The 21,644-nt window shown below is 37.8% G+C and overlaps 1 protein-coding gene across 4 annotated transcripts in view; it reads left to right on the forward strand.

Annotated features, from left to right (window-relative positions):
* KCTD16 (potassium channel tetramerization domain containing 16) overlaps positions 1 to 21,644 on the forward strand; it is a 260,538-nt gene that overhangs the window by 40,559 nt on the left and 198,335 nt on the right. The gene's annotated exons all lie outside the window — the stretch shown is intronic.

Raw genomic sequence — 21,644 nt, forward strand, 5'->3', positions numbered from 1 at the left:
GTTCCAGCTTTGATCTGGAGAATGGTGCTTGGGCTATTTCCATGCTCAGTCACACTGGCCTCGGGAGGAGGCTTGTGAATTTCAGATTCTTCATCTGAATCATAAATATTTATTGAGCTCCTATTTCATGGTAGTGGGAACACTGCAGTGAAGAAAACAGATCAACAATCTTGCTATTATGGAGCTTAAGTTCTAGTTTGCAGAATTATAATCTAGTTGGGGCCAAATAAGTAACTGAAAACTATGGTATGGTAGAGGTGTGTAAGTACTACAGAAAAGCATAAACCTGAGAATGGAGAAAAGGGAGTGTTGGGGGCAGTGGTGTCATTTTAGAGAGGGTAGCTGAAGATGACCTCATTGGGAAGATGGAATTTCAGTAAAGTTCTGAAACAGGCAAATGAGAAATTCTTATGGACATCTACAGAATGTATTTTATGAAAAAGGGCCAGGAAGAGCAAAGGCCTGCGGTCGAGTAGGCATGAATCTTCAAGGAGCAGCAATAAGCCCACTGTGGCCGATCTAGGAACTTGGCAGGGGAGTCAGGCAGAGAGTTAAGTGGGCTACATGGGGTCAAATCTTAAATGACATTGTGAGGACCTTGATTTTGATTCTGAGATGAGAGAGCAATGGAAGGTTTTGGACAGAGAAATAATATCCTCTGCCTTTTTTTTTTTTTAAGATTTTATTTATTTATTTATTTATTCATGACAGACACAGAGAGAGAGAGAGAGAGAGAGAGAGAGAGAGAGAGAGGCTGACACAGGCAGAGGGAGAAGCAGGCTCCACACAGGTAACCTGACGTGGGACTCGATCCAAGGTCTCCAGGATCACACCCTGGCTGAAGGTGGCGCTAAACCACTGGGCCACCGGGGCTGCCCTCCTCTGACTTTTGTATTAACAGATTCCCTCTGACAGCTGTGTTGAAAATAGCCTGCAGAGAGAGACAAGGTTGAAAGCAGGGAGGCCAGCTAGGAGGCGATTGCAGTGATCTGGGCAGGGCTGAGTGTACCTTGGGCCTTGGTACCAGCAATGAAGAAGGTGAGAAATAGCCTCCAGCTTTGCTGATGAATTGGATGAGTCAAAGATGCCTTCGTGGTTTTTGTTCCAAAGCTAGAAGCATTTAATAACCAGTTCTGAAAGAGGGAAGACTACTGGAGAGAAATCTCAATTTTGGAATGTTGAGATTGAGATGTCTATTAATCTCCACAGTGGAAGAACCTTTGTAAAGCTAAATATTGCCTGCCTCTCTTAACAAAAAAGACTCACTGTTATGGGTTTTTTTTTTTTTTTTTTGGCTCACTGTTATGTTAACAGACTGTACTTTTGATCTTATCAAAGATCATGACCATGCAAATCAGATAAAGTTACTCTCCTGCTTAAAACTAATGATTTTGCTCACTGCATTTAGAATAAAATCTACTTCTTTGCCACAGACTCCAAGGCCCTTCCTACATGTATTCCCTGTCCAACCTATCCTGTAATACCCTCTTCTTCATTCATTATGCTACTAATATAGGGGCCTTGATTCTGTCTCTCAAAAATGCCAAGATCATTTCAGTCTTAGGGACTTGCAGTTGCTCTTCTCCCTTTCTGGGATATTCTTCTCACTTTTTCTTTTTCTTCTGTACCAGAGATTCTTTGTGCTCATTCAGCTTGCAGACTATGTGTTTCCTCTTCAAACAGTTCTTTTATAATCATTATCTCCATAGTGCTTCTCATCCTCAGAAATTATTCATTTATTTATTTATACATGAATTGATTGCCCCTTCCCCACAAGGTATCTTATCTGACTAGTTTGCTACTATATTCCCAGCACCTAATACACTGTCTGGCACATATTAGGCTCTCAGTAAATATCTGTTAAGTAAATAGAGTTAGGAAGAAAAGGAGGAAGTAGAGAGAAAAAAAGAAACTATCTTATAATCAAATAGAAAACATGTATCACATATTGTCTTTATGTTGGCTACAGTTTTGCTTCCCTACATTGATTATTGCATTTTATGTTGTTAGACCTTACAACTTGCAAAGTATTTCACGGGGGTTTTTGTATTAACAATACAAAGTCAATAGGTCAGACCATCTACAATTTACATATGAAAATGAGTCTCAGGGGACCAGCTTGCTCTGCTTTTAAGTGACAGTCTGACCTGACCTTGAAGCCTTGTCTCCTGACTTTGAGTCCTGCATTCTTTCCATATACCTTGCTAGTTCTCTGTAATACCATGGGCACTGATATTGTCACAAGAAGCAGTGTGTAACCAAATGGGTCAGATAAAATTAGAAGTGGTCTCAAATTTTGCTGACTCGAGTCTTTGCCCATTTTAGAACCAAAATCAGATTTATTAATATCTTCTGGCTCTGGAATTTTTAAATAACTTTCTTTAATTTACATACATATTTCTCAGCCTGCTGGGAATAAAATTGGGTATATAAAAACCTCCCAGAGAATGTGCTCTTTTCAAAATTTTTACCTGATTTTACGGTCTCTGGGGGCTTTGTAATCTCTGAGAAGCCTGAATTAACGGTTTGTTACCCTATGTTCACAAACCACAATACTTTCCATAGCATTCATAGCACGGTGAGGTGCTGTGACTCATTTCTACCTGGAGATAGTTCTGGCAGAAATGTACAGAAGAAGGCCTACTGCATACTGGCTCTTTCTGCAGTAATCTGCTTTCATGTCAGTGTACCCAGGGGCAAAAATAATGCCCATTAAACTGGTGTGATGCTTCAAGGGGCAGTGGAGACATATTGTTCCCAAGGATTCAGTACCCAGAAGTCACAAAGTTGATACTTTTTTTTTTTAATTCTTTGCCTTTGCTTATTTCACTTCCCTTCTTTGCCTCTGCTTATCACTTATTGTGCTCAAAACTCTGATAGTGTGTTTGGTGGTAGGGGAGGGGTTGGTTATGCAAAATCTGGCCTTTGTTCTAAGAAGTATGCAATTTAGTTGGGAGATATGAAACTTACTCTCAAACAACTACATTGAAAATTAGAATTTGGAATAAATGCACCTTGAATATTTGGTTAAAATCTTGCTCATTAGAGTCACATAGACTTGGGGTTCAGGTTGTGACTCTGCTACTTCTTAGCTGGGTTATTTTGGACAGGATATTTAACTTCCCTAAGACCTGGTTTGCTCCTCTGTAACATCAAGGTAACAATTCGTATATATATTATTACACATAATTGAATCCATTATATATTTGTGTAAATGGATTAATACAGTTCTTGATAAATTGTAATTGGTCAATAAATGATGTTAACCTTTATAATTATTATCTATCTGTATATGTTTTAAAGTGGTTTTACTTTTCACTCTGCCTTTAATAAGTGACTGCATTTTAAATTGAGGAAATACCATCAGTAAAGTTATGAAATGGGAAGTTCAGGAGTCTGGGCAAGTGGCCAGTCCCAGTTCAGCCAGAGTCTGGGATCTGTGTGGAGAAGTTCTGAAATATAAGAGATAAATCTAGAAGGATCAATTAAAGTATTGTTTGAAGAGTTTTGAGTGATAAACTAAAGATTCTATATTTAAATCAACAGATGTGTTCAGGTAATGAAGGATAGAGCTCTGTTTAAAAGGGAGTTCTAGGATCCCTGGGTGGTGCAGCGGTTTAGCGCCTGCCTTTGGCCCAGGGCGCGATCCTGGAGACCCGGGATCGAATCCCGCGTCGGGCTCCCTGCATGGAGCCTGCTTCTCCCTCTGCCTATGTCTCTGCCTCTCTCTCTTTCTCTCTGTGTGACTATAATAAATAAATAAAAAAGAAAAATTAAAAAAAATAAATAAAATAAAAGGGAGTTCTAGAGCCAAACTACCTGGATGGCTTCACACCCAAGCTCTACTGTTTACTACTGCATGATGTTAGGCAAATTATATAATTTCTCTCTTCCTTAGTTTCTTCATTTGTGGTACATTACCAAAATCATAGGTTTATGTTGAGCATTATGAGATAGGACATGTTCATTATGTAGCTGAGAGCCTGGAAAAACGCTAAATGGCTATTATTACTATTATTTTAATAGAACAGAGTAGTTGATTTGCAAGTAGCAGAAACAAGACAATACTTACAGTGTTATCTTATGGCTAAATAAAATTCTTCTCCTGGGCATGGTGATACATTTTTGAGTAAGACAGCCATAAAATGTTGTACTTTAGACCTCTTCTCTAATCCCTAAACATTTGGTTTTTCTCCAAGAATTTCCTGACCATTATTTATTCAGTCAACTTCTAGCTGGAGGTAACTTTAAGAATTTCTATGCAAAGTGGCATGTCCAGACGGAACTTACATATACTGACATACCACTGGCACTTGTGGTTTGTGATGTATCAATGTAGCACATGAGTAAATCTATTCCTAAAATGTTGAAGGTATATGAGTTTTCATACATTGAATAATTTAACCAAAAAAATGAGGTCTTTCTTTCAAAAAATGCCAACATTAATTTATTTTTAAAACGTAAAAGAGACTACCACCCCATTTATCATCTTTTTAAATCCAAGTATTCATTTATTTGGGTGAACAAAATGCTGCATAAACAATATCTACTGAATAACACTATGGAGAGGGCTACCAAAAGCCAAATCTGAGTAAACCTTGAATTTTTCCTTTTTCTGCCTTTTCTAATTTCTGCTTGTCATGATTAATTTTCATTGTGTCACTTTTCTCCAGGTACAAATTTGGACAGGTGGCCTTAATGCTTTTCATGAAAACTCAAAGTAGGTGAATACTAAATAAGAATGTCACTTGCCTAGAAAAAGTCAATGAGTCAAACTATTCACCTTTGATTAGTATGGCTAGACTGACAGTGGCATCTGAAGGCTCACAGGTGAGTTTTTCTCTCAGTGGTGTTCAACCAGATGACAAAGAATCAGTGCGTTGAGTTCTTTGGATTTCAGGGAGATAAGGAGGCTCACGTCAAAAAACCTTAACGAAGATTTTGCTGGAAAAAACATGCAACTAGATCATGCTACATGGGACAATATAAATGCATCCTTTTGGGAAGGGATCACTAGTTACATCCAGGATGTTCTATGCTCCTCTTCATGTGCCACATGGAGCTCCTTTTCATTGTCATCTTTATCCCTAAGCCAACATGTTTTCTCCTCCTGTCCCATCATGTACAGGGAGATCCATATCTACCAGTATCACATATTTATATAGTATATAATTACATATTACAGACAGATATCCTATGTATCATTCCTCCTGTAGTCACATAGTATTAGAATCTGGGTGTCAGAAAGCTTTTTTTTCAAATTGTGATCATCTTCAAACATCTATGAAATAGTAAGAGTTATGTAATGAACCCCGTATCGGGAACTATGATATTTCATGTGCTCTTGTGTCTTTGTGAGGCCCAGAGGTGTGACCAGCACAAAGCAGGTATTTTATACAAGTTCGCTCATCAAGCTGGTTGCTTATTTATTAAATTTATTTTCTTCTTCAAAAATAAGAACCAACTTTGCATAACTTCATTCCTTGGACACCCCCCCCCCATTACTTTTGTTCTTTGTATTTTTGTTGTTCAAAAATGAACCTGTTGCAGATCTGTGGCTATAGAAAATAACAGAATCAGATTTTTTTGTTTCTTTTGGTTCTTTCTAAAGAGGATCACTTGGAGCATCTTTCTGTAGTTTTCTAAAGATGTTTTGCCTGTCAACAAGTGAGGGATTTATAGCAGAATTTTTCTTCTACTAAAAGGAAAAAATGTCTTTTATTACAAGTTGAGATAGCGGCTATTTGAAAGTACTTGACCCTGAGTGATTAAGTGCCTGTAAGAAAGGGGGGAAAAATATATAGACCAACACCAAATGCAATGCTAATGAAATATGTAAGTTTGTTTTATAATGGGAAATTTACAAAACTTTTTTTTTTCATACAAAATTTCCTGAGCCTTTTTAAAGGGTTTAAAAAAAGGAGGTTTCACTACAGAGGAATGTTATTGTCTGCCGTGTTTTTACGAAATCACTGTCACATTGATTTCCACGTGGGACTTGAGGAAGAAGTAGGCCGCTGATTATGAGCATCTCTAGGGTAACAACCTGTTGTCTACTGACCACTGTATCTGAGACCTGTGAAGGTCTCTGGAGAAAATCAACCTGGTTGGCAAACGCATATTCCCATGTGCACTATATTCACTTGAATTGAGGTGGAGAATAAGCTGGCAGCCCAATCAGAATACCTTCTTCTTTTTTTTAATTAATTAATTTATTTTTAAATATTTTATTTATTTATTACAGAGAGACCCAGAGAGAGAGGCAGAGACACAGGCAGAGGGAGAAGCAGGCTCCACGCCGGGAGCCCAATGTGGGGCTCGATCCCGGGTCCCCAGGATCATGCCCTGGACCAAGGCAGGCACTGAACTGAGCCACCCAGGGATCCCCTACCTTCTTCTTTCTACTTGAATGTAGAAACTCCAACTACTTTCTGATAATTGAATAAAGAGGCGAAATCGCCTTTGACTTTGGAAAAAATGGAGCTCAAAATGATTTCAATTCTAAAATCATTTTGTTTTGCTTCAGACAATTGATGGGCATATAAAACTACCAACATTCAGTGAAGAGGAACCCTAAGCCAATCATGGGATTCTGAGCAAATGAAAACCTTAGAGAATGTCTCATTCTCATACAAATGATAAAATGGAGATTTGGAGAAATTAAGTGTCTTGGTGAGGTCATCCAGATACTTACTGGCAGAATTAGATCTTTGAAAGCAGGTTCCTGGATCATATGCAATCAGGCTGAGAGATATTAATACTGTAAATGCCAGGACCATATTGTATCCATTTTTTGTTCCCACAAATTATACTTGGGATGCTTTCAAGCCTCCATTGGATAAAATATGATTATGGCCATTATGTTGTTGTTATCTGAGTTTGAATCCAGGCATTTCATATCTAGATTCCTCCTTTCTTAAATTCTAACTGTATCCTTCACTGATTGATTGGATATCACCTATGGGAGGGCACCTGGGTGGCTCAGTGGCTGAGTGTCTTCCTTTGGCTCAGGTCATGATCCTGGGGTCCTGGGATCGAGTCCCGCATCGGGCTCTCTGCGGAGAGCCTGCTTCTCCCTTGCCCTATGTCTCTGCCTCTCCCTGTGTTTCTCATAAATAAAGAAATAAAATATTTTAAAAAAAAGAAATCACCCATGGGAATAAGTAACAGCATCATTTGGACAAAAAAAAGCAAAAAGATACAAGATGGTTCTTTGCAGGGATACAAACATTACAGTCTACATTCTATTCCTATTATTTGGAGTCTAAAAACCAAAGAAACTCTACAATTATTCTAAACACTGTGACTTTAGCCAAAATAACTGACTTTTGTGGGCAACTTTTTTTTTTTTTTTCCATTCGAAAACAAAACAAATAAATCGAGGAGATTGCGAAGTCTGGTCCTGAGAGAAAGACTGTCAGAACCTCTGTTTGGGGTAAATCTGTTTGGGATTCCATAAACAGAACCATCCCTGGGTTAGCTTATAGGAACAGAGAATAAATTTTCTTCCACAAGTTCATTATTTCCTGTGTTGCATTCGGAAGGACAAGTTCAGGGAAGATGAGCAGCTGAGACATCCAGAAAGTTCCCCAGGAGTCTTTAAATAGTGAGAGTCTGTGTGTGCCTGACTTCCCTTGAGGCCGGGTGGAGAGGAGTGCCTTTTAACAACACTACCAAAGCAACAAGAAGTCCTAAGGTCTACTGATCATAAGTGGCAGTTTTGGGGCCATTCATCATGTTGCTAGAGGAAATTCCTTGTTTACTAGAATTTTTATGCCTTTAATACTATTGCATGTGACTAATATGAGCCATCAGTGAGATTAAATATTTAGTAAAGTAGTGGCTCAGATGGTGTGATCAAAATCTTCCATACATAACCTGGAAAGGTGCTTATTTTTCTTAAAATGTTCAAGCTATTAATAATCTTTTTGAGTGGGGAGTAGTGAGAAATCAGAGTACGCAAGGTAAATAGTGGGGCAAAAATTTTGCCTTTTGTAAAGTAATATGTAAGTTATAATCACTAAGATTTTTTTTTGTCTCATTTATCAGTCTACTTTATATTTGAGTTATTTGTGCATACATCTGCTTCCCTACCAAATTCTAAGTTTTTAGAGGGCAGGATGTGTGTATAATTTACCCTGATACTCCCTAAAGCACAATATTGAACAACTGAATTATTCAAGGAATTGTTTTTATTCTTTTTTTTTTGGGGGGGGGGGGATTTGTTTTTATTCTAAAATGCTCCTGTCACCATCTACAATAGAGCCACAATTTCATAGAGCTATAAGGTAAATGTTCATGAATAGTCAGACTGCTTTTTAGGTGCAAGGTAGGACCTATTAACTTGAAGGCTCAAATAGCCAGTGAACAACTAGCACCAACATGTTTATTTCAAGTTTGCAAATCCGAAAATAATTTCAAGTAACCATTTCTTTCATTTTTACCCCGTGGAGCAACCATCAGAGGTTTAAGCATAGTTTTTTATTAGACTCTTGGGAGTTAGCTTATCACCATGAGTGGTACTCTGTTTGGGACCAACTTCACCCGGATGAAATAGCATCATATATCAACCCCACTAAGATGGAAGAGTTCTGTAAGACCTAGATTGCCTGAAGCTGTTTAGATAATCCCCTTGACTATATGTACATCCCTCTTAATTCATAGAGTTATACTTCCATGTTTCAATTTCACCAACTTTTTTGAAAAAAGATTTTATTTATTTATTCATGAGAGACAGAGAGGGAGACAGACAGAAACACAGGCAGAGGGACTCTGGGATCACGACTTGAGCCATAGGCAGATGCTCAACTACCGAGCCACCCAGGTGCCCCCAAACTCATCAACATTTATACTAAGACTATTCACTTATGCATCAGACAGATACAGAATATTTTCTTTGTGCAAGAAGACACAATGCTACATTCTAGGAATGCTAAAATTAGCAAGATCAAAACATAGCAGCCGATGATATGGGAAGAACTGCTCTATGAAGATAGTGTTCTACATACATGTAACCTTCAGTAAGAGTAAGTACATGTACACTGTAGTTCTTGGCCTAAAAAAACCAACTTGTAGCATGGTTTGATCATAAGTACTTATCATGTTATTGAAGTTTCAGTCATTAGAAAAATGCATAGTGAACACTCTAAATATACCCTAAAAATACATGTATAGAAGATGCTAATAGGCCTTGTGCACACGGACTTCATTCAGCTGAGGATTACCTAGTATGGTTAAGTGTATAACCAATGAGTAGTATGATTAAAACAATAAATAACACAAGAGATAACACATGGCTGTATACAGTTGCCATGAAATTAAAATAGACCTTAAATGCAATGTGCATAAATTTCATGGGAGAAACTGATCACAGTTGGTAAAAGTCCTTGTATCCTTCACCCACTGACACAGAGACTTCAATTCAAAAAGATTGAAATTAGAAAATCACTCCTGTTTCTTGAACACTTATTACTTTTAGGATTTCTACTGCTGTAACCTTTTTATACATTTCCCCTGCATGACTATATGAATTCAGCGCTATTATACCCATTTTAGAGATGAGGAAGTGGAAATAAGATATAGTTATTTACCTACAGAGAGATGACAATAAGTAGTGCAGCTAGACTGAAATCCAAGTCTCTCTGTCTCAAAGCCCATGCCATATTCCTACCTGAAAACAGGTACCAACCTGTCAAGCAGATCATTATGAGAATAGTTAATGGGTTAGCAGGTTAGACATGAGTATAGATGGTGCCTGATGAGTATCAAATTGAGATGCTCTTCTAAAGAAATGGTGCATTTTATTTCATTTTCTATATGCACTGCAGGATTCTGATGCCCTTTAAAAATGTGGGAGGTTCTGAGACAACTTACAGAACCAGTAGCCGGACACAAAGATGTGCACATGTACTGACCTTGTAACTAGCTCTCTTGATGCCCCAAGCCTATCTGTTTGCATGGTGCTCAGATAAGTGACTGAAAATCAGGTATTCCCCTTTTGTTTGGATTCATCCTTTAAAGAATGCCTTCCCTTGCAGAGAAGGATGTGTTTTCTTAGCACATATACTGTAACACGCTTTGCACTCTATGGATGCCCAATAAATATTTGATGTTGGCTGAGTAGGTGACAGCGATGACACCCTGAGTTGCTTTCTTTTAAGTCAAGATAATTAAGTTCTTTGCCAATCAAACAGAACAAATTAGGTGTCCTGTCAAAAGCTAGAGAAAACCCTGCAGTCATCAAAAGTCACTCATTTTGAAATACCAAACATTCTCTTTATAGTATTTTGGTCTCTTTTTAGGATACCTTGCCCACAGGAACTTAGTAGTTCAATTGTTTTCCATTATGTCATAATTTTCAATACTATGTTGTCAAGGTGATGAATTGGAGGTGGGGGGGAGAGGTGTTTATGAATCAGTCCTTAGGGACTTTGCATTCCATCTTTCCAGCCAGCATAAGTAATAGGCATCTGTTAACTAGTTGAAAGCTGAGAAAGCTTTGGCAACACAAAGGAGAAATACAACCTAGAGCACCCAGGAGACTGGCCCCACTCCATGCACACAGTCCACATACGAAGAGACAAGAAGAAATCTCGAAATGCTAAGGCTGGATGTGGGTAACCTCTCCTCTGACTTCATGCACAGTATTCACATAACCAGAATCATGCATATGGTCTAGGATGCACCCACTGATGAGCTCTACTCATGCAGCACTTGATCTAGAAAGAACTCAACTATGCGTCATCTCTGGGGAGCTAGAAGGGGACCAGCTGTCTTCTGAGAAAGAAGAGATTTCAAAGGTAAAGAGGATAAAGAAAATCTCAAAGAGATACAATGAGGGAAAAAAAAAGAATATCGAGATCTGCAGCCTTCTCAAGGAGCAGTTCCAGGGACAAGTATCTTGTCTGAACCCATTGAAAAGATGATCAAGGAACTTGGTTCTCTTCCAGGAAGAGCAAGGTGCAGTAAGGCAAATCCTTCCTACTCCTGAAAGCAAATAATAAAATTATTTAATGCCACCCTCCTCCCCAAAGAAAAAACAATTATAAGGTCAAGAAAAACATAAAGCTGTATGGTCATTTGGGCACAATCACAAGTATGTAATCAGTGTAGCATGCTGGAAAATGTGGTTAGCTGTTTCTTTTTATTTTTTTAAGCTTGGCTTTTGCCTTGACAGTTTTACAATTAATGTCTTATCTTTGACTCTGTATTTGCCTTGCTGAAAAGAGATCATTATCCTAAGAAAATGTTCTATTCTATTGGAATTATTTCTTAAGTAACTATTAATACCATTCTTATAAATGGATATAATTAACTCATAGACTGGCAGCTTTCTTTGAAATTCTCTTTTCTCCTTCCTGAGCTTATTCTAATCTCTGACTGTAACTTGTAAACATCTGTCTAGAATTGATGAAATGACCTCATTTGGGTTCCAATCAGCTCAGCAGCAGAGACTGTCATGTTTAGGAACTGAATGCTATGGATGCAGGGTAAGAATGAAAAAAAAAAAAAAAAACCTGAAGAATACATTATAGAGGGAAAATCTCACAGGCAAATCCCTCTAAAGATTCGCCTTACACAAAGTTGGGACTTTAGGAGGGAAATGTTTAAGGAAATAATTACTAGAATAACTTATACATGAGATTAAAACACTCAATGTACGGGAAGTAGGTGGTTTTCTTAGAAGATTAATTTGAAAAATAATGTGCCAGAGGCTCCCCTTAAGTGTCCTGAAGCCTGCCTACCTCTGTCTGTGTCTATAAAAGGGTAGAGTTTGACCCAGCATATTACCTCACTCTCTGTATCTCCCTACAGTTCTTTCATCCAGAGATTTCAAAGTGTCTTTACAAATGTAAATTAACAAGCCTCATCTCTTCTCTCCATAGAGATGGTTCATTTAAGTAACACAAAAACTTACCAAAATGGCTTACTCAAGGTCACCTGAGGAGTCCTTTGTGTAATCTGGAAATGGATATTCAAAGTGTAAAAATACTTTGCAGCCTCACTGCAGATCCAGACTATTGTATCCCTTGGCAAGTACCACTGGACGGATGAATAATTTTTAATTTTTACAATGAGGGTCCTAGTGGTTGGTCTTTTCTCAATCTCACTAAGCTCCCACAAACCTGGAAACCCAGACTTTAACCCTTCTCTTTCCATTTTATCTGTCCCCAAAGCTGAGTGAGAACAGAACATTTTCAAAAAGATTTTTATGAATCATTTTGATTAAATTAATATTTGGCAATATTTTCCTATTCTCTCCCAAACTCTTTTATTGATCCATCAACAAATATTTGTTAATGACTTATTTTGTTGCCTCTCGCTGTCCTGGACACAGGGAACTCTGCAGTCATGCTTTTCCCCTCTTGGGAAAGACAGACGATAAGCAAGAAAAAGATATACCATGGTCAGTGCTATGAAGATGAACATGAGGAGCCAGGTGAGGTAAGTAGGAGTGGACGGACTAGGGAAGGCCCTGCTAAGCAGGTGACATTTGAACTGAGGCCTGGAACATGACATCAATCAGTCTTACAATACTGGAGGAAGAGTGCTCCAGGTTGAAGGAAAGCAAAAATAAAGAGCTCGAGGGAGAGAACTTGGCATATCGGAAAGTGACCAAAGCTTAGTGCACTAACCTGAAGAGCAGGAGGTGTGGCCTCAGGGGAAGAGCAGAGCTTGTGGACCATGCAAAGGAGTAGATTTTATTCAGAGGAAGTATTTTATCTATCTCTACATATTACAAGATTCACCAACCAAAGCTGGACTGGACCTGTTGAACTGAGATCTATAGTCACTTTGGTTTTTTTTTGTTTTTGTTTTTAATTAATTTATTTATTTATGATAGTCACACACAGAGAGATAGATAGATAGAGAGAGAGAGAGAGAGAGAGAGAGAGAGAGAGGCAGAGACACAGGCAGAGGGAGAAGCAGACTCCATGCACCGGGAGCCCGACGTGGGATTCGATCCCGGGTCTCCAGGATCGCGCCCTGGGCCAAACGCAGACGCCAAACCACTGCACCACCCAGGGATCCCCTATAGTCACTTTGAAAATCATTGTAGTGAATTATGGGCCAGGCTTTCTCATGCCTTATAACCAATGAAGAAATATGTATAGGAAACCATGGGTACTTCTTCATCCTTACTGTACCAAGTCTCCCAAACACTCATGGATACAAAGCATAACATTATCTTTATTAGGGAAAGACCTACCTGCTTATGCAGAGCTGATTTAATGGTTCCTGTATCATGGGTTAGCTGGTCTCCTTACCCTTTTCAATGAGGAAACTGCAGTGTTCCTTTGTCTCATCCGTCCTCCCTCCCCTTATGTGGTTCTTACAGCATAAGGCACAGACCTAAGCATGACCTTTATCACCTTTATTGTTGTTAAATGTTTCCCTTGCCCTGATCTGTTTGTGAACTGTTTGCTCAAAAAGGATATGCAGATAAATGATTAACCTGGTAAGAATATAGTGGATTATCCCAAATTAGGACACATTTGAGTGTAAAAGGGATTGATTATGCTGGTACAGCAGTATAAACTTGGACTGGACCTATTGAACTGGAACCTATGGCCACTTTGGTAATCATTATAATGAATTATGGGCAAAAGTGTGGACTGTACAATTCTAGACGTGTTTTCCAAGGCAGTAGTACTCCACATGCTCTGGCCAGTTTGGACCAATGGTTCTCAAAGGATGAGACATAGTAGAATAGGAAATTTTATAGATGTCAAGGGCATCAAGATTAAGTAATATAGATTTAAACTTTCATAGCATAATTCTACATTCAATTCTACTTTAGCATTTCTAATTATTACAAAGATAATCTTTCAGTTTTCTGGTAGATTATCTTTAACTTCCTCAAGCCCCTACTAATCTTACTTTTTTAATGAAAAGTGAACAAACTGCAGGATCACACCTTTTGACCAGGAAATGGTATTTGTTTGGAATTTAATATTATCACTTAATTATGTTTATTTTGTGCTTTCCTTTCCTTCATGGCAAATAATGATCATTTTCCAGGTAGGATTAGAATATAAAATTTCATTTTGCAATGAATTTTTTGAAGCAAAACAATGTAAGATTTAAATGTATCATAAAGGTTATACACAAGTTTTGGCAAAAACCATGGAGTTGATGTAACAGATGACTAAAATTTGGGAACGAGATCAGAGTAATGATTTCCAATCTTATTTCTGAGCCTATCTTGAAGGTGCACATTTACTGAAAAATATTCACATGAAATTAATTTAAATTAATTTAGAAAGTAAATATGTCATGTATACATCTATTTTATTTAGTTTTACAATATTTTCTCATTATAAATGTTATGCATGTTTCTTACTGAAACGTGATCCTGAAAAAGACAATGGCATAAAGATAAAAAACACAGAACACTTCAGGGAAAAAAACCTATTTAATATGTGGGTTGTTTCCTTTTTTTTTTTTTTTGATTCTTTTGGAAACTGAATTAATGATTTTGAATCTCGAAATGTTAATATGTATGTGAATCTGAATTTACATAAAAGAAATGAAAGACTTATGGTTTTGTTTATTAAAAAATTAACAATAGAATGACTTTAAGTATCAGACCTTCCCTTGTGTACTTAAAAGTTTAATTTACTCAAAATTTATATACGTGTAATATCAAGCACCATACTTATCAAGCACTTTAACCCGTATCTTTAACACATAAAATTTCATACAATTTTAATCAGTTACAATGAGATGAATGAAGCTTCCTTTTGTAAATCATGTACTTAAACCTCTGCTTTTGTTATTTGCCAGAGACATAAACTTTTCAGCTCTTTGCAAACTTACCTTCCTACTATGAAAGAATAAAACCATGGCAGATTGAGCAGTGTTCTAATTTGCAATGAGAGGCAGTGGCTTTAGCCCTATTGACATACCACGCCAACAAGTATAGGAAAATAATTATCTACTTATAAATGGTACAGGTGTTGGAAATGTCTATTTACATTTTGTTCTCCAAAGCAGAACATTAGCAAGATGTAACATTATTACCTTAATCACAAGCAGCCAATGTGGTTAAATAACAATAGCAACCAGCAGCAATAATAACCACTCCAAACCAATATAATAACCTGCTGTTCCTTTGAGAGTTTCATTTTCCTCTGCCTTACTAAGGATTTCTCTATTTAGGAGAATGACAACTCCATCACTCGATTTTGATGTTATAAGGTGAGAGAGGTTGGATTATAGGATCTTGTTATCGTACTTTGTCAGGAAACATGATGAAGCTAAGAGGACAACCCATCATCTTGAAATAAACTCCAGTTCATTCTACCTGCTTCCACTCAAATACTAACAATTTTAAAGACTGTAGTCCCCAGGAAGACTAGGAATCCATGAGGTTGTCTGCATCTTCTGTACTCAAAACAAGGCTCATTTCCTGAAAGAATCTTCGATATTGTTGAATGAATGAGCCATCGTTGTTATAATAGCTTCTACTTCTAAATACCCAAGATGTAATATGTGCCATGATTTACTATACCAACCTCTGTTCTCACAACAGCTAAACCTGTAGTTAATATTACCTGAATTGTTTCATTAAAGAAATAGGCTCAGAAATATTAAGTAATGTGCCAAGTTCGCACAGTGAAGGGACTGGGATTCAAAGCTAAATGTGTCTGATGCCAATGCTTAATTTTTTTTTTCTCCTAAAAAATGGAAAGAGTTATATGGCTTCAAAAAGGGCTTCATATATGAAAAAGGAAAACTCCAATGGTGATTTGATTCTTTTGTGTGAGCCAGTAACAGTACTCAAAGAAAAAGGGCGGGGGGGGGGGGGCCGGTTGGAATCCACGTTTGTTTCTGGGATTATGAAACAGATTTTCCCAATAGCTTTCCTCTGGAGGGTTGGGAAGAACCTTTGGTAACACACATTATGTGTATGGAGAAATGGAACGTGTGTGTGCCTGTGAGTTAATTTTTCAATCTTTTGTCGCTACTTAACCTATCTTCAGCAATCTGACAGCGGAGGGCACTAAAGGGCTCAGAGGGGCATCTTGGCTTCATACCTCCTTCCCATCCTTTGCCTTTCTTTGGCGGCTGGGCCACCTTTGAGGTGACTGGGTGGCCAGAGCCAAAGAGAGCACAGAATCCCTGCAGAAGGGAGCAGAGGGTGGCACCACAACAGCCCTCCAGGAGATGAGGACATCAAAAAGATTTGTTCACCAGAGTTTGCAGTTTCCTGCAGCTTTATAAATAATTCACATGGGTAATGTTTTATCAAGAACTGCACAATTGCCTCAAAAACCTGAGAATCTAATGGGCTTTAAAAAAAAAGTTCTTAATAGAAGAACATCAAGGCTTTGACTGGATACCTTTCGCCAATCTCAGGTCAGTTTTTTTTTTTTTTTCTTTCTTCTTGGGAAAAAAATCTGTAACACGCAAATGAGTTTGTTGTAATTGCCCACCTAGTGTGTAAAATTTCAGCTTCAGTGTCCTGCTTAACAGGCAGTGTGCACAATGTACGTGAACCCAGACAAGCCCTCCCGATTTCTATTTGTTGTTTTTCTTTAACATCAGCAGTTGGACACTGTGCTCATGTTCAGGAAGAAGTCATTAAATCAATTCTTTATTTAACCTCTTTGCTGACTTATATTCCCTGTCCTATGACAAAGATATTTTAGTCCATCTGCTTCTTATTAAGCATCAATTTCCCTCACAGTGTTTTAATCCACTGATTTGCATTTCTTGACATACATACCTTACATGCACTAATAGTAAAATCTATTTCTCTGGTCACACAGTGAAAATAGGCAGGGAAAATGTGAAGGATTCATGAAACTCTGTCATCACTCTCAGGGAGTGATTCTAAATTATTTGCCAAAGATGGTGAATCCTTAGAGAAGATGGACAGGATTGATTTAATGGTAAAGGTGTGGGCTTTGGGTCAGATGACCTAGTTTGAATGTAAGCTATACCACATGTGAACGATGTGACACTGAGCATCTTCTTTAACCCTCTGTGTCTCAGCTTCCTTGCTTCTTAACTGTAGACAGGAGTTGTTACTACCTAAGAAGGTTACCGTGGGGATTGAGCAAGTGAATAAACGGAAGGCACTCAGGGCAGGGCTGGAGCATAGGAAACACTTTATAGAGCTAGCTGCTCAAAGTCATTCTGTTTTAGCACACTTTCTATGTGAAGCTCTTTTACCTGACATGCAGCAAATATTAACTGATTAAGTGCACACATGCTTCTTCAAGTTTCCACCCTGAAGCTGTGGACATATCAGCTTCTCTGTTCTTCATTCTGCTTTCCATCACTAGGTTGAATTTAATGGATTGGTGCTGTCCTTTTGTATCCTAGATTTCCCATACAAGATTCCCACAGAAGATACATGTGATCAGTGGACAAGGCAAAACAAAGAGGCAGTTTATCAAATTAGATGCCATTCTTTTCCTCCAGTGACACATCTATAGTGATCAATTTGAGCTGATAAGACTTTGAGTATTTACTTATCTGCTTTTCAACAGATAATCACTTTGAATTGTTAGTTGTCTTTTTTTTTTAAAGATTTTATTTTATTTATTCATGAGAGAGAGAGACAGAGACAGAGACAGAGACAGAAGCAGGCTCCATCATGCAGGGAACCTGATGTGGGACTCAATCCCTGGTCTCCAGGATCACACCCCGGGTGAAAGCAGCGCTAAACCGCTGAGCCACCGGGGCTGCCCTTTACTTTGAATTGTTAAAAGATAAACTGAGGCCCATTAAGATTTTTAAGAGTTTGAGGAAAAATTGATTCAAATCAAGCAGCATGCAATCCAGCAGAGAGAAGCTCCAAGGAGCCACACAAAATGAAAGACTTTTATAGGCAGGAGGGAGAGCAGGAACAAGGAAGTTACACTAAGCATAAAAGCAGGTTGATAATTACAAAGTGACCTTCCTTTAGAGGATGGTAGCAAGCCCATTAGGTGATTACCAAACCAGTACCAATCAGGCAATTCCTGATTGACCGGCTAAGGATTCCATTTCTGGGAAAGCCAAAATTGTAATTAAGTATCAGTGTTGTAGTATGGGACTTAGCACAAGTGACTCCATTGCGGGCAGGCCTGTTGCCTTGTTTTCAACAATTCCCCTCTTTATCAGACTCTCAGCCTTCCTGAGAGGTGTCTTCAAAATTTAAGGCCTTAGTGCCGCTCTCAGCTAATTCTGGGGTCCTTGCAGTTTTTGCAGAATCTCTGTGTGATATTTACAGGTCACAACTTCAGGTTCATAGTCTTTATTATTATTATTATTAGTAGTAGTAGTAGTAGTAGTTTATTTTAAATTTTAATTTTAATTCCAAAATAGTTAACATACAGTGTTATATTAGTTTCAAGCATACAATATAGTGAGATTCAATAACTCTATACTTTACTCAGGCTCAACATGGTAAGTGGACTCTTAATTCCCCATCAGCTAGTTCAGCCATCCCTCCACCCACCTCCCCTCTGGTCACCCTCAGTTTGTTCTCTATAGTTAAGAATCTCTTTCTTGGTTTGTCTCTTTCTTTCTCTTTTTTTCTTTACTCATTTTTAGGTTCACATTCTTTAAGCTGGTCATTCTCTTCATTCCTTTTCCAACATTCTTTTCATTGGGAGATCATTTGCTTTCTGGGAGATGGCCAGAAACATGCATTTTGAGAGAATTCAGTGCACCAGGAAGACTGTTATGATTATCATAAGAAGGGTAACTTCCAATATTTGGAGTGCATTTTAAAGCCTTGGTCTTTAAGACCTAAACCAATGAGAATCAAGTAAGTAAAAGAAAGGCCCCTTGAAGATAATCACTTTCATAAGCCAACTGGCATGTTCAGTCATCTTATATTGCTGGGTCTCAACTTCCCCAGAAATGTTAATGCAAGTGCAACAGTTGGTGTTGGCCATAGCACAAACTCCTCTTTACTCAGCTAGGAGATAAGCGCTATTCTACTATAAAGAAAAAGTTTGGTCAGAGAGGATAGGAATTTTGTTGGGCAGCAATTGTTTGACCAGCAGATTCAGGGGTGCATGCAAGAATTAAGGAGCATTGTCCTCCTATGCATTAACAAAGAAGAAAAGCAAGTAACAAAAAAGGCAAAAGAATGAAGGCTTCATACTAGGGATGAACATTTTGATCCATGATCTTGGGAAAGCTGCCCACCTCAAGATGCCGTCTGCTTCTGGGGAGAGACCCCCCTAGTCAATTTTAATTTTAGATTTCCAGCTGGTGTACAGTCCCAAGAGTCTGAAAGAGCACTTTTTACTTTTTTTTTTTTTAAGACTTTACTTATTCATGAAAGACACAGAGAGAGAGAGAGAGAGAGAGAGAGAGGCAGAGACACAGGCAGAGAGAGGAGCAGGCTCCATGTAGGGAGCCCGACGTGGGACTCGATCCCAGGTCTCCAGGATCACACCCTGGGCTGAAGGCAGGCACTAAACCGCTGAGCCACCTGGGCTGCCCTGAAAGAGCACCTTTTAATTGGGAGATATGAACCTGAAGTTCAAGTCCTTGAAGTTTGGTTGCTATCTGGGTAGTGAGAAGGACCTGGTTTCATCCCTTCCAAGGAAGTTCAAGGACAGTCTTTCTTTTTAGTAATTCCAAACCAGAAAGGTGGGAGACAATTGGCAACATTAGTTTGAAGAGTCATAACCAGATATTTGAGGAAACTAGAGTAATTCAGTATCCTATCCAGTTTACAGGTATGTAACAAACCTCAAAGACAATTAGGATCAGAATTTAAATACAGACAAAGATACAAACACAATTTTTCTCTCTAAAATCAACTCCACTTTTTACCAAAGATAATCACAGTAAAGCTAATTGGTTTGCATTAAACTTGGCCTGATATTATTAACACAAGTGCAGCAAGAATAGTAATTGATCACGTAGGCTCCTTTTAAGTCTGCTTTGCTGGAACTTTTCATAAGGAATCTCAGACTGAATTTTTTAAAGCTTCTCAAGGCTAGGAAACCAAGCCAAGGACTTGCCATCAGACTTCACCTGCAATACCCATAGATTTTGGTGAATTCTTCCCTTATTGAAGTTTTACAAATGTCTTTAAGTTTCCTGGGCCTGCCAGAAGTGACACTCTTTTCTTACCTGGTAAGGCTGCTGGGAACCCTTGTAAGCAAGGTATCAGGTAGTTTTTCCAAGGGGCGTTATTGTCTCCCTAAAGTCAACCTTATTTCCTTAAAGCTGGTGGTCATATCTGAGTCTACATACATTCTCAAAAGTGGCATTCCAGCCAAGGCCTTGGCAATATAACCAGTGTTTCCAATTGTGTCCTATTACAAGGAGAATGGATTCTTATTGAATTTATGCAAATCATTAACTATTTTCCCATGAAAGGAATACTTAAGAGTTTCTGAATTCTGGAAGAATCAAGTAGGAAGAAAAATGTTTCATCTTTGTTTACAAAGGTATACTTTACCAAATTGCTGCTAGTCATAGGTAGCTTAACAGAAAGATTTTTTTAAATCTGGAAAAACAAAGCATTAAGGAACTAACAATGTTCCAAACAAAAAGTTAGAAAAATTATAATTATCTTCATCAGTTCAGTTCCTTCAGTCCTATGTAATTATTTCTAACCAGATTTAATTACATATTGATTAGAAGTTTTAACCCTTAGAATCCTTAATTCCTTGTGAAAACCAAGAGGTTAGCGGTTTCAGACTGTTGCAGTAGCATTCTGTGAATTGGAACATTTATAAGTATACTGCATAATTTCTACAAGTATATTCTTCCTTATAGTAAACTTTGCAGTGTGACACAAAACATGTTTACTAATAGACCCAAGTATCTTTAGTTCCTCTGAAAGTAGAAGCCAGTGGTAGATAAACTGTGTTTAGTTGGTAATGTTTCAGGATTTTATTTGTAAATGATCTAGATATTTTTTTTATGATCTAGATATTTAATGAACAATCATCATTTATTTTATCTCAATATAAATAAGGTTTCAAGTTACCAAAAGGATTTTGGAAAGTATTTTTAAGAAAACATACCATAAAACATAATTATTGAGGAAATTTCTTTTATAGACTTTTATTTTACTTACATCTATTTAATTTACTCATTATTAACAATTATGTTTAGATCAGTCATGAACATTTCATGAGACATTAAACAGCTAACCGTCGTCTTGTTATCTTTCTTGCTGACAAATTATGTAACAGATAACATGAGCTTATTTGACTTTTAGTAAACTTGGGTAGAACAGGAGTATTTTATCTAATGCTGATAACTCCAAAGACATGTCTTTTAAAATTAAGCCATTAAACTAACAAACTTAAATTGGCTTTTTATTTACCGAAGATTACCCTAGGTCACATGATAAAGATTGATCCACTCCTCCAATTGCAACTTCTCTTCAATTTGCTTCTTTATAAACAGGGAGAAGATCTTCAACTAAGATGGAAATCAAAAGATTCCTACGTTCTAGATTTAGAGCTGTGTTTCTTTGCAAAGTTTAGTGATGTCTTTCACAATGCCTTCAGAATGTTTTGCTTTCCCTCTGGATACCTAGCTTCATTGTGGCCTAGGGGAGAAGACCTAAAAGAAAGTTCTATCAGGTTCTGAATATCAGCTTCCAATTTATCCAACTTTTCAGCCTAGAACTATTTTTTAAAAATTGTTTTGAATATCCTGTTAGAGCT

This window comes from Canis lupus, chromosome 2 (genome assembly GCF_011100685.1).
Source record: "Canis lupus familiaris isolate Mischka breed German Shepherd chromosome 2, alternate assembly UU_Cfam_GSD_1.0, whole genome shotgun sequence".
Taxonomy (NCBI): Eukaryota; Metazoa; Chordata; class Mammalia; order Carnivora; family Canidae; genus Canis; species Canis lupus.